The 26,010-nt window shown below is 34.4% G+C and overlaps 1 protein-coding gene across 1 annotated transcript in view; it reads right to left on the bottom strand.

Annotated features, from left to right (window-relative positions):
• Window positions 1-26,010, bottom strand: part of PTPRD (protein tyrosine phosphatase receptor type D) — a 2,089,263-nt gene that overhangs the window by 1,837,627 nt on the left and 225,626 nt on the right. The window contains exon 2 of the mRNA XM_054689298.1: window positions 1,675-1,730. The gene's annotated coding sequence lies outside the window, so the exon portion shown is untranslated. The remainder of the gene's footprint in view (window positions 1-1,674; window positions 1,731-26,010) is intronic.

Raw genomic sequence — 26,010 nt, 5'->3', positions numbered from 1 at the left:
GGAAGCACCATGTTACTGGCTTGATGTTTTCCAGCTTTGATAAACATACAGATAAAACCAGTATGAAGGGTTTTAATGAGAAAAATTTTGGATGTTTAAGAAAAAATACTAATTAGGAGGAGTTGTCTAGTATTGCTTATCAAACCTGAGGGAAGAGAGTTTTCAGGGTTACTTGCTCTCTATTTGGGCGTTAAAACCAAGGTGTTAACCTAGAATCTAATTCTAATTAATTCTCTGTTTAATAAATGTTTTCCTATTGTTGCTGTACTTTTGTTATCCCAGCAAAATGCATTAGAATAGCACAGCTACTTCTATCAGTTTACGCCACTCAGAAGAAAACCAAGTATATCTTAGATTTTCCTTCTTCAAGATGAAGGGTAATTTTAAGTAAACATGGGTCTTCAAAGCATAAGGATAATTTTCACTCAGATAACCTTCTCCAGAACACTCCAAGAGAAGAAAAATCTATCATAATATCTACCTTCCCCGTTAATTAATAGGAATTTTCAAGATGGGAGGGAATCTTCACAAGGGAATAGTTTAATCATTCAACAAATAATTAGTAAGAAAAGGGCAATTAAGAAGAAAAAAAGGATACTATTTCTATGAAAATTTATCTATGAGACAAGACTAACCTAAAACATGGTACATATGATCAGTAATATTTCCTCCTCAAAGTTTCTATAGAAATTTGAGGGATTACAGCTACCAGAGAAGGGAGATATTTTATCTTTAAAATATAAAAAGTTTAAATGTTGATGTTGTTTCTCATTACTTTTTTCACAACCACTACTTGATCTCTTTATGTACAAGCTTTCACCCTTGTTATTCAACCATCATTTTTCCAAAAGCACAGTTTTGATTATAGCCTTGCATAGATTTAAACAACAAACGATAACAAAAGACCAATGCCTTAATAAATTGTTGTTTATATATATATTTAAATCAGGCTTCAAAGACATCCACCAACAAACGCCGTTTTAACCTTTTCAAATAATATCTTAACTCTGCCTTATCTCAGTCTATGATTTAACCTAACACCCAGTGCTAAATGTCCCTAATCATTTCTACCCCCATACTTCTTATATTTTCTCTTGAACAAAGATTACTTTATCCAAATCTTGCTATCTATATCCCATCCAACTCAAAATGCTATTTAATTTATTCAACAATATTTCTATATTACAACAATTCAAGTTAAATTTTCCTGTTTGAATTGCTCAATCTACTTTATCTTGACCAGTTATCAAGTCAACTCTACCTGAAACTTCTAGAGCCTCTGTTTATTTCTAGAGTAGGCATAAAACAATGTTTCTTACTATATTTCTGTGAAGTTTTAGTAGGAAGATACATATTAAGTATCTAAGACATTGGTATTCCTTATATGGAATGCTAGCTTTCTTTTGCTATACCATCTAAGGTGCTACACAATCTCTTCTTAAATAGAATATTCTATAACTATTCTACAACTCATTTTTCAAGTATCCTACAAAATGTATAGTTGAATTGAATACAGATGACTTGTAATTAGTGCCATATATTGTCTAAATAGGGATGAAAACAGTTTATACAATTTTTCAACTTCTGCCTGAAATAAGAAGCTGTTATCATGCAATGGAGAAAACAGTACTCAACCAGTTCACATCTGATTCTAGATCAGTAGACAACACTTACTGTTAGTGTGGCTTTGCAGCAGGCCCTTTACTTCTTTGAGTCTCCATTTTCTTCACCTGCAAAAATGAGGACATTGAACTAGATCCATTTTTTTTAACTTAATTATTTAAAAACTAGCTGATTCTATGAACTAAATTTTATGGGAGAACAAAAAATGAAAGCATAAAAACTAGAGATACTCTGGATGATACAAAGAGTAACTTTGGGACTGTCACCTTTTGGTCTCTTCCTGTAGGTCAGATTAAATCTAATCAGGGATTGACAAGGAACTCATGAAGAATTGTGATATCTAATTTTTTATTTGGGTCTATTCACAAAGGATATATAAGACATTACAAATGTTATCTATTCATCTGTTAAGGTATATTTAGACTGCATCTATGTCTTGCTATTTGAATAGTGCTGAAATGAACATGGAAGTGATCTCTCTGAGATTCTGATTTCATTTCTTTGGGATATATATCTAGAAATGGGGTTGCTGAAACATAAGGAATTTCTATTTTAATTTTTTTGAGGAAACTTCATACTGTTTTCCTGGCCATGCTTATGGCTCTTCCAATTTACATTTCCAAATATTCACTGTCAGAAGAAAGGATAAAGAAATGTAACACACACCAGTGGAATATTAATCATACTTAAGAAAGAAGGAAATCTTGCCAATTGTGACAACATGAATAAGATTAGGGATATTATTGTAAGTGGAATTAAGTCAGATGTGAAAAAACAAATTCTGCATGTTCTCACTTAAAGTATGAAACCCAAAATTGTCAAGCTCATAAAATCAGAAAATAGATGGTGGTTATCAGGGACTAGGGGGAAGTGGATACAGGGAAATGATCAAAGAATAAAATGTTTCAGCTATACAATATAAATAAGTTCTAAAGATAAATTTACAACAATGTGACTCTATTTAACAACATTGTTAAAATAAGGATAAATTGTAAGAATTTTCAACATGCACACCCAAAATGCTAATTATATGAGGTCATGGATGAAAAGTCAATGAAGGGGCCAGGAATGAAATGGCCCACACAGGAAAATAGAAGATGGCCCTGACACCATTACCACTGACACCATCACCACTGACACCATCAAACAGAAACTGAAGCCATAAACAGGAGAAAAACAATTCAGCTCCATGAAAAACAACTTTGTTCTGCCTAAACCTGTTTCCAGCCCTGTCAACCCAGTTCTCCTACCTAACCTCTCCTCACCCTATAACAATGACCTTTCCCTTGATGAGGGACACAGCTTCTCTGACCCCATGGGGATCAGCGAATCTCGCCCAGGGGCGCAATAAAGTTTCTGCCTGTTAGAAACTGGCCTGGTTCTCCTTCTCTTTACTGCGCCAAACCTTTCAGTGGATATGGTAACTAGTTTAATTGCAGGGTACATTTCACCTTGTATATATTTATCAAACCATCAAACTGTATAGCTTAATACATATAAATTTTCAAAATATATGCTAAAGTAGCCATTTTTAATGTGGGAAAATTGTTTGAGTGCCAGATTTTAAGGCAATCTATAGTCACTCAATATTTGCAAAAGGTATTTTGAAGTACAAAAGTTGTATTATATGTAATTATATCATCTAATTAGCTGAAAATTCCAATGTGAAATTCTATAACCCTAATGATTAAATAAAGAAAATACACATTACCCTATAAAAGGCAATACAGCTAACAAATAAAAGCAATCATATACTGATATTTTATGTTTTAAACACCAAATTTGACTCAACTCTCATATGGATAAGTTGTCTTCAAACTTTCAATATTACTACGAACCTGTCAAGACAATGACAATATTGTAGAATGGTCATGGTGGAAAAGTTTTGCAATAATTAAACATGTTCTTTGGAGTCAGGTAGTGGTTTTAACATTTTAACATCACGTTTCTGGGAAATTTACTTAACCTGTCTAAGCTGCAGCTTATCTGTAAAATGCAAATAATAATATTGATCCTCCTTGCTTATGTGTTCTTATTTCAGTATTACTAAGTAATATTCACTATAAGAAAACACTAGCTCATATTAAGAGCCTAATAAGTATTAGTTCCCTTTTCTACTTTTATATAATTTCATATGATATAGTTAATGTTTTTCAGCATAGAATGTGAAGCAATGTTATCAACTCAACTTTTTAATGGTCTCTTTCACAGTTGTTTCTTACTTTCTAACCTTTGGAAGCTGTTAAAATAAAGTCAAATAATGATACTGCTGTGGCATAAGTGTATGCTAGGATCAATAAATTGTGGTTGTTGGAATAAATTGCAATTAAAGGGGGTAGTGCTGGATTGCTTGACAGTAGGTAGTCTTTCTGGCCCAAATAAACTCAAGTATCAGTCTGCTTTATAAGTTAATTAGTATGGACATCACATGCATTTCATTGGGAGGCCATCAGATCATATCGACTTCTGTCTGCATCATGAGTGTACACTTGACATTTTTAGGTGTCACTTGTAGTTGATAAGTCTTCTTTACTTGCTTATGTATTATTTATTACTTTATTATATAGTCATCATTTATGCTCAGGTACAATATAGAAGAAATTGAACATGTTTGTAAATAAACACTGTAACAGTTGTAAAATTTCCAAACTGTCACTGTCATTTTCCTATTTCTATACAGTTAAGGAAATTGTATGAATGAATTTAGAAGTGACAAATGCATCAAAATAGTAAAGAAACATGATTACTGAATATTTTCAGCAATAGAAAATACATATAGGCAATTTTAGGCTAGAAAACAACAGGATAATTTATAAAAATTATTTAAACAATCAATAAAAATGAGCAAAATTTTTGTCTCCAAAGAAAGAAGTATACTTATCTAACATATGAATTTGTGGATCATTAATTCTTAGCACCTCCTATTCAAAGTAATGTTTTATATTAAGGAATTTCAACAAATACCTGCATAATCATCTATTGAATACAGAACATTCATTGCCTAAAGCAAGGTAGTTTAAGTAACCCTTTAGATTTTAAAGCCATTAAGACATTCAATTTGTGTGTTATCCTCCATTATATATTACTTTATAGTATATATGTTAGAGATTAACTTTTTGTTGGATGAACAAATGGAAAAAGCACAAGACCACACACACAGTATACCTTTTAAAATATATTTTTTTCCCATTTAGAGAGCGCTACCTCACACCTTTTGTAATGCCACATTTGATAAAACAAGCAAAAGTCACAAACACAAAAATTTCCCTGATGCCATCCCTCAACTCTTGTCTCATATTTGTGTTAGATATTTATCTTAAGTTCTACTGTTAAACCCAGTAAATCATCCATCATATTTATTGTAGTAAAATTATGTAACTTTGTGCCCCAGCCTCATTTCTGTTTCCCTACATCTCCTAGAAGGGAACCTTTGTGAAGACATACTAAAACGACTAATGTTCTGTAATTTTTGTTTTTTTTTTTATACTCTGCTGAATTTCATTCACCTACCATTTATATCTGAATGAATAGGTTTTTAAAAATCTGGATTAAATTGTTATTCTTTTCCATTCTAATTTCAATGTTACAAGATTAGAGTTGGGGACAGTAATTGAGAGAATCTTTTCCGCATATGTGCAGGATGATCTGCTGAGTGGAGAGAGCATCTTGCTTCCCTCTCTTTGAGTTACATTTTTTGAAGTCTCTAGTGAAGATAATGTTCAGGTATAGATCTGAAAGTGAGAGGAACTAAAAGTCCACAATGTGTGCTTTTGCATTGGCTTTACAGAACTGTTCAGCTCTGACTGAACTTGGGTCTTTCCATTAATCTAATATTAATTTGTTTGAAATCTGGCTATAAAGAGTTAGTGTTCATATTCTCCATAACTGTGGTGTCATTAAGGCAAAGCAAACGTTTAAATACTTTTTTTAGACAGCTTTCCAAATCCTGTATCATGAGAGCTAAAGATAATTGTTTTCTGTCACCTGTCCATATGATACACACATTCAAACTTGTACCTTTCTCTCATTTTCATTTTATGAATCAGATAACTCACTCCCATCCCAGTGCTATTCACTTTTCTTATTTGTTCTTAACTGTCTTTACACTACATTGCTTTTCACTAGCATGAGTCCAGAACTAAGCCTGTAATTTGTGAGTACATTTTGTTTATCATTCTGAGTATTTTCTTCTCTCAGATTGCTTTTTATGAGGCAATGTTAAGATCAGTTGTGATTCTAAATGTAAATTATCTAAAATCACCAATCACATATGAAATGCATATGACCAATGTACTTCACATGAAATGTTATCTAGATTTTAAGAGCACCAATTAATTTTAGGCATGACAAATGTCAGCATTTGAGATGTATAAAGTAGAATTACTTTTATTTAAAACATTGTAATGAGTGCCTCCCCGGTGGTGCAGCGGTTGAGCGCTGGGTTGCGAAGCTGCCCCGCAGCCTCTGCAGCGCCAGTTCGATCCCCGATCTCCCGGCTGCCGGGCAAGGGTTCCACATGGCACACAGACCTCTCCTGCCGCGCCCACTGCTCCCCTCAGCAGTGTACTTCCTTGGTCTGCCTGTTCTCTTCTCCATTCTGGCTCTGGTGAATTCTCTCGCCTTCCCCTGTACCCAGGGCTTGTACAAATAAATAAATCTTTAAAAAAAATTGATAATGAGCACATACTACAAGTCGTAAACAAGATCCGACCCACACATGGCACATATCACAGCTCAGTCCAAATTGTCACTCTGAGTAAATAAATGGCCTCTGAATTCTTCTAAGAACTGTTTTTGATTAATTATATTATGAAAGAGAAAACTTGTCATTTCTGCATTAAAAAATGTACCTTCTAGTTTATGCTATTAAAACTAAAAAATGGTTTACCTCCCTTATTTACATATAGCATGCAGTATATAATCCTTTATTTTCAAATCTTTCAAATATTTTCTTTAAAAAGAGAAATGCAATTACTGCAACTTGGAAAAGTATGAATATGCAAATGTCTACAGTCACACATAAAAATGCACACATATACACATATATGTACACACACAACATATTTTCATTTCTAATTTCAGTACCTGGAGATAAATGTTTCAGTTAACACTGTTTTCTGTGTTCTCATCAATTATATTTAAGTAAATAAACTATTAAACAGTAACATGAACAAATATAAACACACATATATAAAACACATAAATATATGAATCTATTTTATATATTGTAGATATGCTTCCACAGCTATAAATACTTTTAAAGTGTCATCTGTATATGTCTTTAATTTAAATATTAGCTTATTATTGTTTGAAAATATGAAAAGTATAGTCATTTTCACTTAGCAATAACTAATGAATTAAGGTTTAACTTTAAAATAACCATTGATAAACAAAAAAACTCAGTTATCTGTGAAAGGCAGAGTAATTGTGCCCAAGAAGGTCCACATTCTAACATGAATATGTCATGTTACATGGAAAAGGCAAATTGCAGATGAAATTGACTGCCTATCAGCTGACCATGACATGGTAAAGATTATCCTAGATTATTCACGTGGGCTCAATATAATCATAATATTCCTTAGAAGTGAGAGAGGGGAGAATAAGGAACTGAGTTTTATTATCTGACAAAGACTCTACTGGGCATTGTCATTGCTGGCTTTGAAGAAGGAAGAGGGCATCTGGAATATAGGTGGATTCTAGAAAATAGGACAGGACATGAAATGCTCAGAAAGAGATGCATTCATGTTAAGACCATTTGCACACAAGTTTTTAGGGACATGTGTTTTCCTTTTCAGTAGTCTATAGCTAATTTTTTAAAATTTGTTTATTTATGCATACAAGAGCCAGGGTACAGACCAGAGAAGGGGGGAGGTGATGGTGAGAGGATTCATTAGAGACAGAGTGGGAAACAGAACAGCCAGACTGACCGAAATACACTGCTGAGGGGCGCAGTGGGAGAGACAGGTGAGGTCTGCTGCACCATGTGGTTTGCTCCCTGGCCGGCCAGGGATTGAACTCGTGCTACAAAGGCTGTGGATTGCCTCATAGTGGGGTGCTTAACCCCTTGTGCCACAGCCACCAGGGAGGCCCTCAGTAGTATATATCTAGAAGTGAAATTTCTGGGTCATTTGATAACACTTTATTATTTAGAATCATTTCAAACTGTTTTAAGTTGATACACCATTAATATTCTACCAATAATAAATGGAAATTCCAATTTCTCCACATCTTCAAGATTATTCACTATAGAACTCTAAGACAGCTATAATTAAAAAGACAGACAATATAGTGATATCTCATTGTGGTTTTGATTTACTTTTTCCTAATGGTTAATGATGTGAAGATCCTTTTATGTGTTCATTAACCACTTGCATATCTTCTTTGGAAAAATTATTCAAGTGCTTCATCTGTTTCTAGTATCTTTTTAACACAGTTAACACAGAAAAATGAATTGCTGCTTGAGGAAATTTTTAAATAGTCTATTTTAGACCAATTTTTAAGTTCACAGCAAAATTGAGTGAAAGGTATATGATTTTCCATAAATCCTCTGCCATAACACATACACAGCCTCCTTGTTATCAGCATCCAAGTCCAGAGCTGATCAGAGTCAGATATTTGTTACAATGGCTGAAACTACACTGTCACATCAATATCACTCAAAGTCTATAGTTTCTATCTATCTATAGTTTCTATCAGGATTCACTCTTTTTCTGTTGTACATTCAAAGTTTAGGCAAACGTATAATGAGATATACTCACCATTATAATATCAAACAGAATAGCTTCATTGTCCTAAATATCTCTGTGCCCCAACACTTGGCAACCACTGACCTTTTTATTGTATGAATACTTTTGCCTTTTCCAGAATGCCACATATTTGGAATCATTCAGCATGTAGTCTTTAGAGATTGATTTCTTACACTTAATGTTACTCATTTTAAGTTCTTCCATGTCATTTCAAGGTTTGGTAACTTATTTTGGCATAGAATACTATTCCATTGTCTTAATATAACACACTTTATTCACCGACTAGAGGATATCTCAGTTGCTTCTGAGTTTTGACAATTATTTTTAAAGTTTCTATAAACATCCATAAACACATTTTAAGAGGACATAAGTTTTTAACTCCTTTGGGTTGATATCCAGAAGTATGATTTCTAGATCATAGTGTAGGAAGAATATGTTTAATTTTGTAAGAAACTACAAAACTGTCTTCCAAAAGGTCAATGTCATTTTCCATTCCCACCAGCATAGAATGAAAATTATTTTGCTTTCACATCCTAATTATCACTAGGTATTGTGAGAGTTTTGATTTTGGCCATTCTGATAGGGGCATAACGGTATTTCATGTTGTTTTAATTTGCATTTTCCTGTTAACATATGATAGAGTATCTTTCATATGCCTATTTATCATTTATAATTTTCTTAGGTGAGGTGCCTATTGAGGTCTTTGGTTTATCTTTAATAGAATTATCTCTTTCATTACTTTGGATTTTTGTTCTTTGCTGTTTTTTTGTGTTGCTCCAAAAATCACCCCTAATGCTATGGTTTGGGGAGGAAGAACCCTGGAGAAATAATTACTTCATAGCATTGGGACCCTTATAAATATTGTCTATTAAAAAAAATATCCCAAAGAGCTTGTTTGCCATCTTTCTGCCATGTAAGGATACAAGATGTTAACAGTCTGAAATCTGGAAGAGGGTCCCCACCAGACACTGCATCTGTCAATACCTAGATCTTGGAGTTTTCAGCTTCCAGAACTGTGAGAAATAAATGTTTATTGTTTAAGCTACCTAATCTATATATTATTCTTTCCTGGTAGTCTAAGCTGACTAGTACATATCCATTATCAGTGTTATTTAGCAAATATTTTATTCCAGTTTATGGCTTGCATTTTGTGATTATTCTTTTGACAGTGTCTATTGCCAACATTTTCAACTTTAATGAAGTCCAGATTTTTTTTTTGGTCTGGAGGGGACATTATTTAATATGGTTGGCTCATTTATAGAAAACAAACTTGCAGAATTTCAATATGATGAGGATGTGGAGGGAAAAGAAAGTTATAAGATGGGATTGAGATGTTGCAGAAATGTATCTTGAAAGATTGAAAAAATCTCAGGATCATATTCTACAAAGTAACTCAGCATGCAGATCCTTTATCTTTCAGATAATGAAAAGAAAAAATATTAATGATGCTTATTAAGGCAGATAGATGGATGGAACTAGCTTTGGGGTGGTACAGTCCACAGGTTATGGGACTAGATGGGATAAATAATATTTTAAGAATAGACAATTTAGCTGTTCAGAATATTCTTTTCCCCCACATGTTATCATAATTCCTTAAAATCATCAATTTTCAAATTTATCAGCAGCTATTCTGCAAGGAATTTCCTCTTATAGTTAAATACAGTCAAATGAACAAGAAGTAATTTTCTGAACCAAGTCAATTTATCTTGGAAGTAGATATTCTAAACAATTCTGGGATCTAAAATAAGACTATTTTTACATGGTATTTATTTTATGTGCTATTCTCTGGGGTGGCTCATCTGAACATGATTAAAGTCAATGAATCATGTCTTTTCCTGGCACTCTGCAGTGCCTATCACACGGTCCACATACCCAATCTGCTTATCTCAGTACCCAATTCACTTCATGGAGATTGAGAGTTGTACACAATACCTCTCTAAGGAAAGAGGAATGAATTTGTTGAAATAGAATCTCACATTCACCCCTAAGAAAGAATACTATATTGAAACTATGAAGTACTGCAGGATATTATATAGCCTGTTTGGGTCAATCATGGTTAGGACATATACCTTTAACTATGCAAAGTCTTTGATGAAATACAACTCTTTATTCAAGAAACAGTACTGGGCAATCAGTGGTTAGTATCTTCCAGATGTTTGGATCCTAACTTCTTTGTCAAATACAGGATTTCATTTTATATTTGTATAAGAAAAAATTGCCTCAAGATTTTCCCTTTGCTTATCAATTTCTTAACATTTTTTTGAGGAATGAAAATTTGGAGACATGGGAAAACACCTAGGGTCATTCAAAAGAACAAGAACATTTTTCAGGTGTTTTTTTTTTTTTTTTGATAGCAAGTTAGATGTACTGAAAACAGATATTTGCTTAGATAGGTCATCAACTATCTGTAATAAAATGGAATTTATGAGAAAGATTGAGTTTTGTGTCAATATTAGATACTTATGCTAATTTTGAGGCATTGATGGGCAAGCTAAGCCTCACTTTGAGAACAGAACATTGAGAAAAAAAGACGGAATAAAATGGATTCTTATTTCATCAATCTGTGAACTCTGCCTTTAGTTTCAATGCAAACCATTTTTACCTCATTAACCTTTGGCAGGCAGTCCATTTTCACCTCATTTTTTAAACTAATTGAGTTGTGTTCACTGAACTTGTAAGAAAATACTGTACTAAAATCAAGACATACAAAATTACTTTATCCTTTTTTTTACGATCAACAGATTGTTATGACCATACAAACACTCCTGCTGATCTGAGTTCTCCTTTTATAACTGGGAATATTGACCTAATATTAGTGCATCACCTCAATTATTACGTCGATTCTTATAGTACTTGATATTTTTTTTGACCATTCTCATTCCTATTCTTCTTCCATCCTCTCTACCACTTCGTATTTGACGAGGGCTGAATTAACATGATTTATTGCTATTCAAGTAGAAATTTTACATCACCTCTGTAGACAGAACAGTTGAGGTCCTGCATTTAAAACAGACAATTGTCTTACGTGTAAGGTTAAAGTAATGAAATATGGATCACAAGTAGCAATAGCTATCTATGTGTGAGTGTGTGCATTTATAATTCCAAGAGCACATGCAAGTAAATGTATTGTTTGTGCAAGCATCGTGAACTGTTGTTTATAAACTTTTCTCACAAACTATTTGATTTTTTAATAATGAACATGTCCTACTTCTATTACTCTATTTAGTCACTATAAAATTTATATCTAAAATTCTGTTTAAGTGATTTAAAGTACAGAATTTACAAAATATGGAAAAAAAACTATTTTATGCAGGATTTTATTGAGAGAAATTTATATTCACACTTACTTCTTTTGATCTTGCACACTGCCCATAATACTGATTCTTCAGTGTTGCAATTATTTTCAGATGACTTGCATTATGAAAGAAAGAGTAGCTTGCACTTAACAGAGTTTAAAGTTGAGAGTTCCTCTCAAAGTTGGTAAGCTATATCCACTCTACACATGAAATTTTTCATTAATGATAACCTTAGTCTTAACAGAAAACCCAGTTTTCACCCTAGTTATCAGCAAGTTTACCTGAATCCAAAATAAAATATTCATCTTTGAAATAATCAAGCCCAAAATGTGGCATCATGTTACAACTTTAAATCAATTAGTTTAAAAAATATTTGATGTTTATCTCTCCCTTAAAATCAGTGTTTGGGAAGTGGAGTTGTGGTCACATTGATGTTTTTTGTTTGTTAATGCTGAACTGGTTCTAAAGGCTGCACCAAAGTTTCTGTGAAAAAAAAAAAAAATTGCAGTAATGGACCAATGATACTGTTGGAACCACTAATGACAAAAACTAATGCTTTTCCTTTCCAGGCATCTGACCCTCCCAGAACTTGTTTACTCCACTTCCTAACAGCACTTTTCAGTCATCAATATTAATTGAACCAACACTTTGTTTGCATCATAACAATAAGCACAATTTTAATTTAATTGTCTTCTGCCCTGAACAATAAAACAACATCTCACCACTCCCTTCAACCTCAGCTTTGGAGAGAGAGAATGTGGAGAATTGGGGAATGAATGTAAACTTCCAGAAGAAGCCTTCTGAAGGCATAAGACAAGAGCCTGCTAAAGAATAAAATTAAGGTCATAGAGTCAAAATAACCTAATGCTCTTAAAAAATAAAGATATTCCTTTAACTCCCACAAACTAAGAGTAAGCTTTTTTAAATTAATTTCATTTGTGACTGTCTTACACCAAAATATATTTTATCAAATACTCATTTATTTTCAATTCATGTCCAAAAAAGGAAATTGTAATAATTTATTAGAAAATATGGTTTGGCAAAATTTTCTTCTGTACTACATTGAAAAGTCATCAGCCCCCAAATAAAACCAACGACTAATAAAATTAAACTATAGGAGTCCCTGAATAATTTTTAGGTATACACTAAATAATCTATTTACTTATTAGTAGTATTTGAAACATAAGATATCAAAACAAGTAAATTGAACTTTGTTGTATTTAGAATTTATCTTAAATATAGAAGTTTGTTAATTCAAAATAATTGAAACCTCCTATTGTGTTTCCAAATTACATTATCTTCTCATTTTCTCATGTTATAGCTACCTAATTAAATATATCCTCAGTACTCTTCCTACATATATAGATAACTCTAAAATAAATAGATGGTACTGTTTAACTGTTTAATACTAAATATAATTGGAATCCTTTCTCAATATTTTTGCATTTGGCTCAGTCTCAAATTTATAGGATTTACCTAAGGATGTAGATTTGTATATGACAATATGTATATAAATACTGATAGACATCTAAGTTACTAGGCATTTAAGCATCTCCAGTCTTTGACTATTAAAGTTGCTAATGTTTGCTTATGTAAATTTTTGCATGAGTATACACAAAAGTCAGTTTAGTTTAATGTAAAGTTCCCTAAATTCCATAGATGCTGTCTCTTGACCTCTTCATTTTCTTTGCTATCCAAGTCTCTAGATTTATAGTATTGACAACTGTTCAAAGATTACACACATTCCACCCCTTCTTCCTCATACAATTTTGTCCCCAGTGATAGTCCTTAAATTCTTTGACTCTCAGCTATGAGTTTACAGGAACATTATTGACTTTCATTTAGCAATTATTTTGAATCAACTCCACATTGGGAAGGTGGTTTGAAATACCTTGTCTGTCACATTACTAGAAGGAATTGCCTGAAGATGATGAACTATGACGCTACAAGTATAATGGCATTGCATCTTCTCATGTCAGCTACATCTTCATGCCTTTTTTTTTTTTTTTTTTTTTGATATGGGGTGGGAAGTACAGCAAATAATTCTAGTAGAAGGGACAAAGGACACTGAAGTGATGAGTGCTGTGTATATACTAAATGTCATTATTTTGGATATTGTCATGGTTATCTTCCTCTGACCTTAATAATATATATTCCATTGCCACAAGATAAAAGCATTGCAAAGTCATTTTAAACATGCATTTACTAAATAATGCCTTCTCATGAAAGGTTTATGAATTTTTTTTTTTTTTTTTTAGCAAAAGAGCTAAGTTCTTTTGGCAAAATAAAGTCTGTGGAATTTTCATTTTGACTTTGAATGCTCTAATCATCTGATTTGCATTAATAAATGTATTAATCAGAATCTGTATCTAAGTATCTTCTATTCTGTTTTGTACAATTTAGTCACATGTGATGGTAGCAAATAAAAAATAAAATGCTTTCTAGGTCAGATAAATTTGGGAAATAAAAAAAAATCATACTTTTCAGCATTAACATATGCTATTGTGAACTGCCTTATTTTCTAAACACATTTTGCCATGGACTATATTATTAACAATAGAGAGATGGAGGACTGATGATCTACAGACCAGTCTTTGTTAAATACGTATTTCTTTCTTTATTTTTTTTAAGATTTATTTACTTATTTATATAAGCACTGGGTAGAGTCAGAAGCACAGGAGGGTGAGAGAATTCATCAGAGCCAGAGCAGGGAATAGAACAGGCAGACTGACGAAGCACACTGCTGAGGGGAGCAGCAGGCATGGCAGGAGAGGTCTGCACGCCATGTGGGACCCTCCCCCATGGCCGGGGATCGAACCGACACTGCAGAGCCTGTGGGCTGCTTTGCAGCCCAGCGCTCAACCGCTGCACCACCAGGGGAGGCCCGGGAAATATGTATTTCTATTTTATAAATATAGATAATAATCTAGTCTTTGTGATTAACTCACCATTTTTTACAACTTTAAATTATTCTGAATTTTACTGCATATTTAACTTTACCAGGTAGATTTACACTTTTGTACGTTTTTCTGTTGTTAATCAGTACACCTTTATTTCAGTTTAAAGGCGTCTACTGCCGATGGACTCCTTTAGCTCTGTTGTCTAAAATACTCTTCACCTCTCCTTCAAAGTACAAACTTTCACTTATAAAATAAAAAAAGTCACAGAATACAATGTATAGCATGTTGAGTAAAGTTAATACTATATTATGAATTTCATTCGCAAGTTGCTAAGAAAGTAGATATTAAAAATTCTCATCAAAAGAATGTTCACATCTGTAACCATACATTGGTTGTAGAAATTGTAATGATGATGTTAACTGGATCATTGTGCATTATGTGCAAGTATCAAATCATTATACTGTACATCTGAAGCTAACATAATATTACATATCAAAAAAACAGAAAGTATAGAAAATGGGAAACACTCTCCAGGATGCACCTATTTTAATTAATATGCAAATTTGAGATATTAAAGTATAGGTTAGTATTGTGAGTACAAATTAACAATTAGGCTTCCTAGGCTCAAATCTAAAGTGATATTAGGAAAAACATTGAAATGTGCACTAGGAATGAGGTAGACACTGTCAGCAAAAATACGTGTCTATTATTTGGGTATATTTACATCCCATACTATTAACTCAATTGATTTCTCATTTTGAGTTTTCAAGGAGGATATTTCAAAGTAAGAGAAACCAGCTTTATTCCTTTTCAACTGTTTTTTTTTTTTTATTTGTTTGTTTGTTTTTTTGTTTGAACCAAGCTCAGATCTGTCTGTCGAAAGGCTAGTGCAGCTTTCTAAAAGCCTATTAATGCACTTCAGAAATATCAGCAGCAGGAAGTAAACAGGCAGAGACAATGCCTCTAGATTATTTGTCTCCCAGGAATTGTGTGTTTTATGCTAGACATGCCAAATATCAACCAGTTGACATAACCATAAAGGGACCCAGAAGAACCCTGCAAAAAATTTTTCTTACATGGGCTTGCCCCAGATATTCAAAATGCATTTGGAAGTGTTTGGAAGTAATTCTAGGTGTTCTGCAGATATTTATGCTTTAAAAAAGTTCACTAATTTTAAATGATAATTATTCATCATAATGAAACTACTGAGGTACTTAATATTCCCATTATACAGAGGAGGAAATTAGGCTTAAACAATACATAATTACTCAACATATTTTAGCAGATATTAACAAATACCTTTTTTTTCAACTTCTGGATAGTTCGTATAAGATGATTATTACGTAGATCATATGCTCATAAAAATGTTTCAAATGTATGTAGGTCCTACCCTTATTTATTTCTCATTTATAAATCATATTTACATATTATTATATTATAAAAGTTTATTTTTAAACAAAACAGAAAACACCTTCAAAATTAAAAAGACTCCCAGTAGACAATCTTATGCATACCTGCATTGAACACCAGTCACTTTTTTTTCTTAAAGATTTATTTATTTATTTATACAAGCACTGGGTACAGTCAGAAGTGTGGGAGGGTGAGAGAATTCACCAGAGCCAGAGCGGGGAACAGAACAGGCAGACTGACAAAGTACACTGCTGAGGGAGCAGCTGGCAAGGCAGGAGAGGCCTGCGCTCCATGTGGGATCAAACTGGCACTTCAGAGGCTGCGGACAGCTTCCCAGCCCAGCTCTCAACCGCTGCACCCCCAGGGAGGCCCAACACCAGTCACATTTGGAGACAAAAGTCAGCTTTAAAAGGGGGTATGTACATTTGCTTTTTGGTGTTTTTAATTTGATTTAACCATCACAGCTAAATTCTTAACAACTCTACTAGAAATAAATGTTCTCATGTGAATTCATTCCTTAATGAAAATTGGCAGTACATATAAAAAGAATTCTGGCGAACAATAGCCTAATTTCAAAACCTTGCCCTTACTTGATGTACAGCCATGAACAAATTATTTAACTTCTCTGCTCAGTTCCTGTAAAATGGGATAAGATTAATAACTACATCAGGGAGACGTCAGGATTAAATCAGCTAATATAAATGCAAAGTCTTTAAAGCAGAGCTTGACACATAGTAAGTGCTTCAAATATATTTGTTATTCACAGCATTAGTACATCATTTTGTAACAGTAGAAAAGAGGACATTGTTTTCAATCTCCTCTTATTTCAATCAAATAATAGTGTTATTTCAAAAAAAATAATAAAAAAAGTACCAATATGTAAAAAGCATTGACATCAGCAATGAGTAATGCAAAGAGAAAAATAAATTCCTTGGCATTAAATCCATTTGTAATCTACTGAATAGTATAGGCCCACAAGGTCACTAGAGACTCATGTGTTATCCAGAAATGAGTTAAGTGGTGCAGAGTTGCATTCTAGCAGTTGAGATTATTATGTAAAGACAATTCAGAAAGATTTTCCATGCACAAACTACCAAGTCAGTAAATTGACCGAATAATAATAATAATAATAATAATAATAATAATAATAACAATAACAATAATACATTCTCAATTTCTTTTTTTTTAAAGATTTATTTATTTATTTATTTATTTATACAAGCATTGGGTACAGTCAGAGGCATGGGAGGGTGAGAGAATTCACCAGAGCCAGAGCTGGGAGCAGAGCAGGCAGAAGGACCGAAGTACACTGCTGAGGGGAGCAGGGGGCGGTAGAAGAGGTCTGCGAGCCATGTGGGACCCTCTTCCGGTGGCTGGGGAGCAGCCGGGGATCCAACCGGCGCTACAGAGGCTGCGGGCAGCTTCACAACCCAGCGCTCAACCGCTGAGTCACTGGAGAGGCTCCATTCTCAACTTCTTATAATCAAAAGTCTCAACTATATATACAGGCATTCTTTAATCTGAAATTTTATTCACTAAATTGTACTTTATGTTCAATAGAATTGTTCATTTAGTGACAGATAATGTAACTAAATAAGGTGATCCTCTAAATTTATGTATTTTTAAATTTCATTGTGTAATATGTTTTCCTGTCAAATGTTATTGGGTGAGGTGAGATTGTGTTGCCAAATGTATGAAGATGTTATAAATTTAGTACTGAATATCTGATGTGAAAAAATAAAACCAATTAAAAAGGACATTTTTCCAAAAACTTAGAGATAGTTAGGTTTATTTTCATCATTAGTTCTAGTTTTAATATTCAAACACTCATTTTTCAGCCATCTTTTTCCACATACATCAAAATAACAGGCATGTGTATTGCCCAGAAGGATTACAAATGAACATTTTGTATGTACTGTGAGTTGTTTTCAAATTTTCCATCAAAACAATATATATATGATTAAAAATTAAGTTATAAAGAAAAACTTAAAATTAAAACAAAAGTCGCTGCACTGTTTTTCTTTACATTCCCAGTTTTGGTCCCCAGTGTTAAATATCATTACATATTTAAGCTGTTTCTTCTGTTAGTTTCCTTACCATCTCTTGGTAATAAGCGTGTATTTTAAATAAAGGCCAGAAAACATTTGGTAGCTTTTAAACCTTGAAAAATGTTAACATTAAAATATACATAAGCTTTTCAGTAACGAGAAAATCCTGGCACAAATTATTAATCTGTTTTCTTTAATTTATTTCTGGAAGCGAGGAGAAAAGCTGTATTAACTAGCAGTGAGACGGGTTGAAAATAAATCTACAAAATATCTGTTTTTATAATTAAAAATAATTGTGTGTGCTGTGGCGAATAAAGTTCTACAGTATAATTAAACATATTTAACATATATTAACTCTATAAGTAATTTGCATAAATTATCCTGCTTAACAATTTTACTGTACACCAGGGGATACTGTGATTTTTATCAATGCACTCTATTAACTGAATGGATAATGATATGGTTTTAAAAGTTGAGATGTAATTATATAAGCCTTATAGAATCTCAAAATGAGTAGTGTTACAGGTTATTGAATAATTTGCCAATATCGCACAGAGAATTGCATGTGTTGTTTTGAAAGTTGAAGCTGAACCTCTATACCTAATACTTTGACAAATGCCAGGCATGAGTTCACATTTTCTCAATGTTCCTTTCCAGATGTATTAGTTCATATGGTAGACTTCTGTTCAGAGTGATATCATGCATACAATTCTACATAATTATAGCCATAATTTATCCTAATTGCAAACATGGACAAATATTCAATTTTCTATACACATAATATTTTTATAAATCTAGGGACCAGAAACTTGACTTCTGATTTGTGATTTGGTTTCTAAGAAGACAATGACTCAGAGCAGCCCTATCATTAATACAGACTTCAGTTTATTTACCTATAAAACATGATAGACCTGGACTCACACTAAAGTTCAAAGTGGCTCCTTCAAAGTACACAATTACCCTCAATTAATTATATTTGATATTCTACTTATTCTACTAAATCAGAAAATAATGTGCTGTCATCATACACCTTATTGTAGATGATCTAGAAAAGAAAGTTTTTTTCCACATACAATCCCACATTTTCTTAGGCTACTGCTGTGTTTCCCTTCCCTATCACTCTGCAAGGATAAAGTAAAATATAGAAATGTCAAGTTGTGGGCCTCCCTGGTGGTGCAAGGGTTAAGACACAACCTATGATGCTATCCACAGCCACTGCGGCACGAGTTCAATCCCCAGCCTGGGAGCTACCACGTTACAGCAGATCTCTCCTGACTGGCCTGCAGCTCCCCTCAGCAGTGTATTTCAGTCAATCCACCTGTTCTGTTCCCCACTCTGTCTCTGGTGAATCCTCTCACCCCCCACACCTCTGGCCTGTACTCTAGTCCTTCTATGCATAAAAAAAGGTCAAGTTGTACAGAGTTTCCAGTAGAATAGAGAAATTACAACATGGCAAGAACACTTTCTCCCTTTTCCATCAATGCCAAGAAACAGTGTAGATCAGAAGTTGCCAAATATTTTTTTTAAATATATTGCAAAAATATTTTGACATTTTTCCTTGTTTCCATTTTTGGATTTCTGATTATTGACTTACAAAATTGCATATTATTCAGAGAAACAAGTTCACACCTCCTCAGATGTACCTTACTATATCACCTTTTGTTCCCTCTCCAGTCTTCCCCTCCACTCTGCAGTCATATTTCTAGGGTTTGTTTCATTTTAGTTTTTTTTAAAGATTTATTTATTTATGCATACAAGTCTCCATAATATCTGACTTAATGGAAGTCAGGTGGAATCTTAAATTTGTTTTCAAGTTATTGTGAAATTACATGCTATGTGAATTCTTGGAAACTTCTGATTCCTGGTTTTACCAAAAACTCAATTCATATTTAAGAAAGAGAAAGGTGGAGCCTCCTTGGTGGACTATGAGTTAAGTCTCGAAACTATCACCTCTATGACCTGAGTTCCACACACAGCTAGGGAACTAACCCACATATGGTGCAGCAGACCTCTCCTGTCTCGCCCGCTGCACCCCTTAGCAGTGTATTTCAATAGATCCACTGTTCTGCTCCCAACTCTGTCTCTGGTGAGTCCTCTCACCCCCAGCACTTCTGGCCTGTACCCCAGTTCTTCTATGCAAAAATAAGAAAAAAAGAAAAAGATGCCACTAATTTCTCAATAGCAACAACACTCACACTCTTGCATTATGCTTACCAAATGTCAGTCACTGCCCTGAGTACCTTATGTATATTAATCTCATTGACTCTCACAATAGTGGTGTTGATTTTATTAATCCCCCATTTATCAGTTGAGGAATCTGTGCAACCCCGTCAGTCTGGTCTCAGAATCTGCTCAAGAGCTATGCACTTGAGCAATGCTGTACATAAATAGACTATGTAAAGTTTTCCAGTGCAAATTGCATATACATAAAGAAACCTATTTAAATTATTTTTTAAGCATTTTATTTTATTATTTTTTAAAGATTTATTTATTTATACAAGAACCAGGGTACAGACCAGATGTGCAGGGGGGTGAGAGGATTCACCAGGGACAGAGCGGGGAGCAGAACAGGCAGACTGATGAAATACACTGCTGAGGGGAACAGTGGGTGAGACAGGAGAGGTCTGCCATGCCATGTGGGACACTCGCTGTCCGGCCGGGATTGAACCAGCGCTGCAGAGGCTACAGACAGCTCCACAGCGCAACACTCAACCGCCTGCGCCAGCAAGAGGGGCCCAAGAAACCTATTTAAATTCCTCCTCTTAAATAGGAAATCACATTAGCTTTCCAGGAATATATTTGAATATTAACAACTTCAGTATAATAACTTTGCCTTTTTCCTTACCTTTGCATCTTTAGAGCACAGAGCAGTGACCAGTAAAGACAAGGTTTTAATATTTGTAGACTAAATACATACTCAATATTGATACTTGTAAAGGAGGATTTTTTTCTGACAGTCTGTGGAGTTTGTGACAGGGTTTTCTGTTTTGTTTTTGCTCCATAACAATACTGATTTCCAGGTACCTTGATTCAACTATACTGAAAAATTAATTTCTATATAATCACTCATTTATCTTGTTAAAATACAGACTGATCAGGGCCTCCCTGGTGACACAAGGGGTTGAGTCTCAGCACTATCAAGCTATCACCAGCCACTGCAGCATGAGTTCAATCCCTGGCCAGGGAGCTACCCACATGGAACAGCAGGCCTCTCCTGATTCGCCCGCTGCTCTCCTCAGCAGTGTATTTCAGTCGATCTGCCTGTTCTGTTCCCCACTCTGTCTCTGGTGAATCCTCTTACCCCCATACCTCTGGCCTGTACCCCAGTTCTTGTATGCATAGATAAATAAATCTTTTAAAAAATGCAAACTGTTCATTAGAGGTTCTTAAATCTCAAATTCCACATTTCTAAGAAGTTTCCAAGTGAGGTCATGTTATTGGTCTAAAAGGCCCACTTTACATTTCAAAGTCTTATAAGCATTTGATAGGTATGATTCTAAGACTTAATTCAGTAAAAAAAGTGACTGAAGAGTCATAACAAATAACAGAATATAAACATTATGACCATCGTGATTCTATTTTTCACACACTCCCCTTCTCATTTACACTGTTGCCATTATTTTAGGACAAACTGAAAAGTGACATTTCTCACTCCCACTGCAATGATTGTCACATGTGATGTTAAATTCTTCAAGCTTTACTTAAGGACATACTGTGGTGCTTTGTTTGGTTATCTCCAACTGTCAATGTTTTTCCTATGACCTTTCCTATGGATTAAATACAAATAAACACATACTTAACAATTTGAAAAGGCAAGCTATCTCACAGTTAAGATTAGAATGTGAAAATGCAGAAGAAATATCCATAATTTTGGGGTCCATTCATCATTCCAGAATGTAAATTACATCTGTCAAAATAAACTAATAAAAAAGTTACCCTTCATATATTTGCAATGAAAAGGTCATGCTTGATTCCCTCCAATTCATACATGTAGACAGAGACTATGAAAAAAAAAAAAAAAACAGGTAAAGTAACAGTATTTTGCAAACACTCTTACTGCATTTCATTTGTTCTAGACACTGTTTTAAGTGTTATATGAATATTAACTTGCTTACTATGCATAACATCACTGCAAATAAGTACTATTATTATCTTTATTTTGTAGGTTATAAAACTAAGCCACAACAAAGTTAAATACATCGCTGAGGTCTCATATTTATTATATCAAGTAACCAGCATTCAAAACATGACAATCTGGCTTCAGAATCTGTGCTCGAACCCACTGTGCCATGTTCTCTCTGATTTTCTAAGAGAAAATATGTTTTTGATAAGTTTAATGGCTTGAAATGTTACATGCACATTAACCTCAAGAATCAGTAATTCACAGTGTCACAGGAAAAAAAAAAAAAAAACGGGCTAATAAAGATTAAGATATTGTTTTCCTTGTATTTGTCTTTTACCCTTTTGCTAGGTTTATTCCCAGATATATAATTGTTTTAGGTGCAATTGTAAATGGGATGGTTTTCTTAATTTCTTCCTCTTCAGAATGATTGCATAGAGGAACTATAGATTCAAAGCAATTCTAAAATATCTAAATAGAGGGCTTCAAAGAAATTAAGCAAATATTACTGAAATTCATATGAAATCACAAAGAAAAGCCCAAATATCCAAATCTCTCCTGACTGACTAAAAAAGGAGGAGAATGGAGGTATTACACTCCCAGAGTTCAAACTCTATTACAAAACTATAATAATAAAAACAGCATGGATTGGAATAAAAACAAACAGATACCAATAGAACGGAACTGAAAGACCAAAAATAAAACCACACATACACAGTCAACTAATCTATGACAAAGGAGCAAAGAATACACACTGAAACAAGGAAAGTCTCTTCAATAAGTGGTGCTGGGAAAACTGGACTCCTACATGCAAAAGAAAGAAACTAGGACTATAATACCATACACAAAAATCAACTCAAAATGGACACAAGTCTTGGATATATGACCTGAAGCTAAAAAATATATAGAAGAAAACATAAGCAAAATACTCACTGACATAAACTTCAGAAACATCTCTGTGGACACTTCTCTAGAAGCAAGGAATATAAACAGCTGGGACTACATCAAACTAAAAAGTTTCTGTACAGAAAGGGATAGTAGCCAAAACAAAGAGACACTTACTGAATGGGAAAAAAAAAAAAAAAAAAAGCACAACATACATCTGATATGGGATTGATGTCAAGTATCTAAAAAGAATTTGTAGAACTCTACAAAAAGAAATCCAACCAAGGGCCTCCCCGGTGGTGCAGCAGTTGAGCGCTGGGTTGCGAAGCTGCAGCCTCTGCGGCGCCGGTTTGATCCCAGGCTGCTCCCTGGCCACCGGAGGAGGGTCCCGCATGGCGCACAGACCTCTCCTGCCTCCCGCTGCTCTCCTCAGCAGTGTACTTTGGTCCTTCTGCCTGCTCTGCTCCCCGCTCTGGCTCTGGTGAATTCTCTCACCCTCCCGCGCTTCTGACTGTACCCAGTGCTTGTATATATAAATAAGTAAATAAATCTTTAAAAAAAAAAAAAAGAAATCCAAGCAAAAAAAAAAAAAAAAAATGGGCAGAAGAGCTAAAAAGACATTGTTCCAAAGAAGAAATACAAATGGACAATAGACATATGAAAATATGTTCAGCATCACTTATTATCAGGGAAATTTAAATCAGAACCACAGTGAGATAACTTCCTTATATTTGCGAAAACGGCCCATATTAAAAAAAAAAAAATGGCAATAACAAATACTGGTGAGGATGTGAAGAAAAAGGAACTCTTTTACACTTCTGGTGGGAATGTAAGCCAGTCTACGCACAATGGAAAGCTCTGGGGAAGTTCCTCAAAACATTAAAAATGGATCCACCATGTGACCCAACAACTCCACTACTAGATATCTACCCAAAGGATACAACAACACTAATTTGAAAGGAAACCTATACTCCTGTGTTAATTGCAGCACTGTTTATAATAGATAAGGAAATTAATCCATGACAAAGGAGCAACTGATAGACACTGGACTACACAAAGAATGCAAATGCCCCAGGGCCTCCCTGTGGGCACAAGGAGTTGAGCACAGTGCTGTGAAGCTGTCCATAGCCTCTGCTATGCCAGTTCGATCCCCTGCAAGGAAACTACCCACATGGCGCAGCTGACCTTTCCTGACTCACCCACTGCTCCCCTCAGCAGTGTATTTCAGTCAGTCTGCATGTTCTGTTTCCTGTTCTGTCTCTCGTGAGTCCTCTCACCTCCCACACCTCTGGCCTGTACCCCAGTCTTGTATTCATAAATAAATCTTTAAAAATAAAGACTATAAATGCCCCAAAACAGATGAATGGATCAAAAAGATGTGGTAACTATACACAGTGGAATACTACTCAGTAATCAAAAATAATAAAGTCATGCCACTTGCAGCAACATGGATAGAACTGGCAGGTATTGTGCTAAGGAAAATAAATCAGAAGGCAAAAAGTAAACATTGACAGTTTCACTTATATGCAGAATATAGAGAAACCATGCCAAGGGTCATGAAAAAGACAAAACCTTCCTGCTAACCATACATCTAAGGCATATAGCAGGGAAAGTGGAGGGAGAAGGGTCAAAACAGGGGAGGAAGGAACACAGGGACTTCTCAGATGGATCAAGGGTGCTATTTGATAGAAGAAATATGGGAACTACATGTGAGGGGAGAAATCAAATAACGTCAAATTAAACAACAACGTAAGAAAATAAATTAATTCATATTTTAAAGGATTAAGATGATGTCAATTAAATTTGAATCCAGTAAGCTATATAAACCATTAGGGCTTCAAAAGTGCCAAGAGAAGTTGAGCATGACAGGCACAAAGGAGGGCTTACTTTCCTCTCCAACATAAAGTCCTGGATTCACATTACTCTGCACTGAATATACTCTACCACAATGAACTGATCTACTACCTCTATCATCAGATAGTATTCGTATTTTTGTAGCTCCCTGGAATTTCAGAAATAAAATTTTCAATTTTCCATTAGCCATCCTCACCCACCTTAGTATAATGGGTAGAGATGCCAAATGTCAAAATCCTGCACAATATACTATTTTTGATATAATTAGGAACTTCAAAGGTAATCTCAACAATCCTCTCCTTTTTTCCCAAATCATGTTTATTTGTACATCAACAAATAGCAATTGTACCTCAGCATAAAACAACATCTAAAGTTCTAGTCCGCTCTCCTTCCTACTATTGTAATACCTTCTACTTTCTCATGACTCTCACTCTCCAATTATTCTTTGCTAATCTGTGTAAGATGTTTCTTTAAAGCACATATAGAAAATCCTGCCACTTGCCACTTTAAAGACTTACATAGTCCACTAGATTTGAGCCCTAAAAACTACTGAAAGCCAGGTAGATAGAGCCATTACTAATTTAACTCCAAACTACATTCCAAGCCACAGCCTCAACTACTCGTTTTCCAGCCAACTCCAGAAGCTTCTTCAGCACACAATGCTTTAAAACCCTAACATATGCCTCCCCGGTGGTGCAAGGGGTTAAGCAACACACTATCAAGCAATCCACAACCTCCGCAGCAAGAGTTTGATCCCCGGCTGGCCAGGGAGCAACCCACAAGGCACAGCAGACCTCTCCTGGCTCGCCCGCTGCTCCCCTCAGCAGTGTAGTTCAGTCTGCCTGTTCTGTTCCCCACTCTGTCTCTGGTGAATCCTCTCACCCCCGCATCTCTGGCATGTACCCCAGTTCTTGTATGCATAAATAAATAAATTTTTAAAAAAATAAAATAAAATCCCAACATATATTGCTTTTGTTCTATCTGGAATGTCTGGCCATATTGTAACTTGACAACTTTTGCTCATCCTTCAAGATAATGCTTTAACATGAAAATTTTTCTTACTTTCTCAAGAAAAATAAACTTGATAACACTGATTTCATACTGTGCTTTGAATGTACTTTGTATGAG

Source organism: Talpa occidentalis, unplaced genomic scaffold (genome assembly GCF_014898055.3).
Source record: "Talpa occidentalis isolate TD23 unplaced genomic scaffold, MPIMG_talOcc4v2.1 talOcc4.7, whole genome shotgun sequence".
In the NCBI taxonomy this organism is placed as follows: Eukaryota; Metazoa; Chordata; class Mammalia; order Eulipotyphla; family Talpidae; genus Talpa; species Talpa occidentalis.
This window is presented reverse-complemented; position numbering and strand designations above follow the sequence as displayed.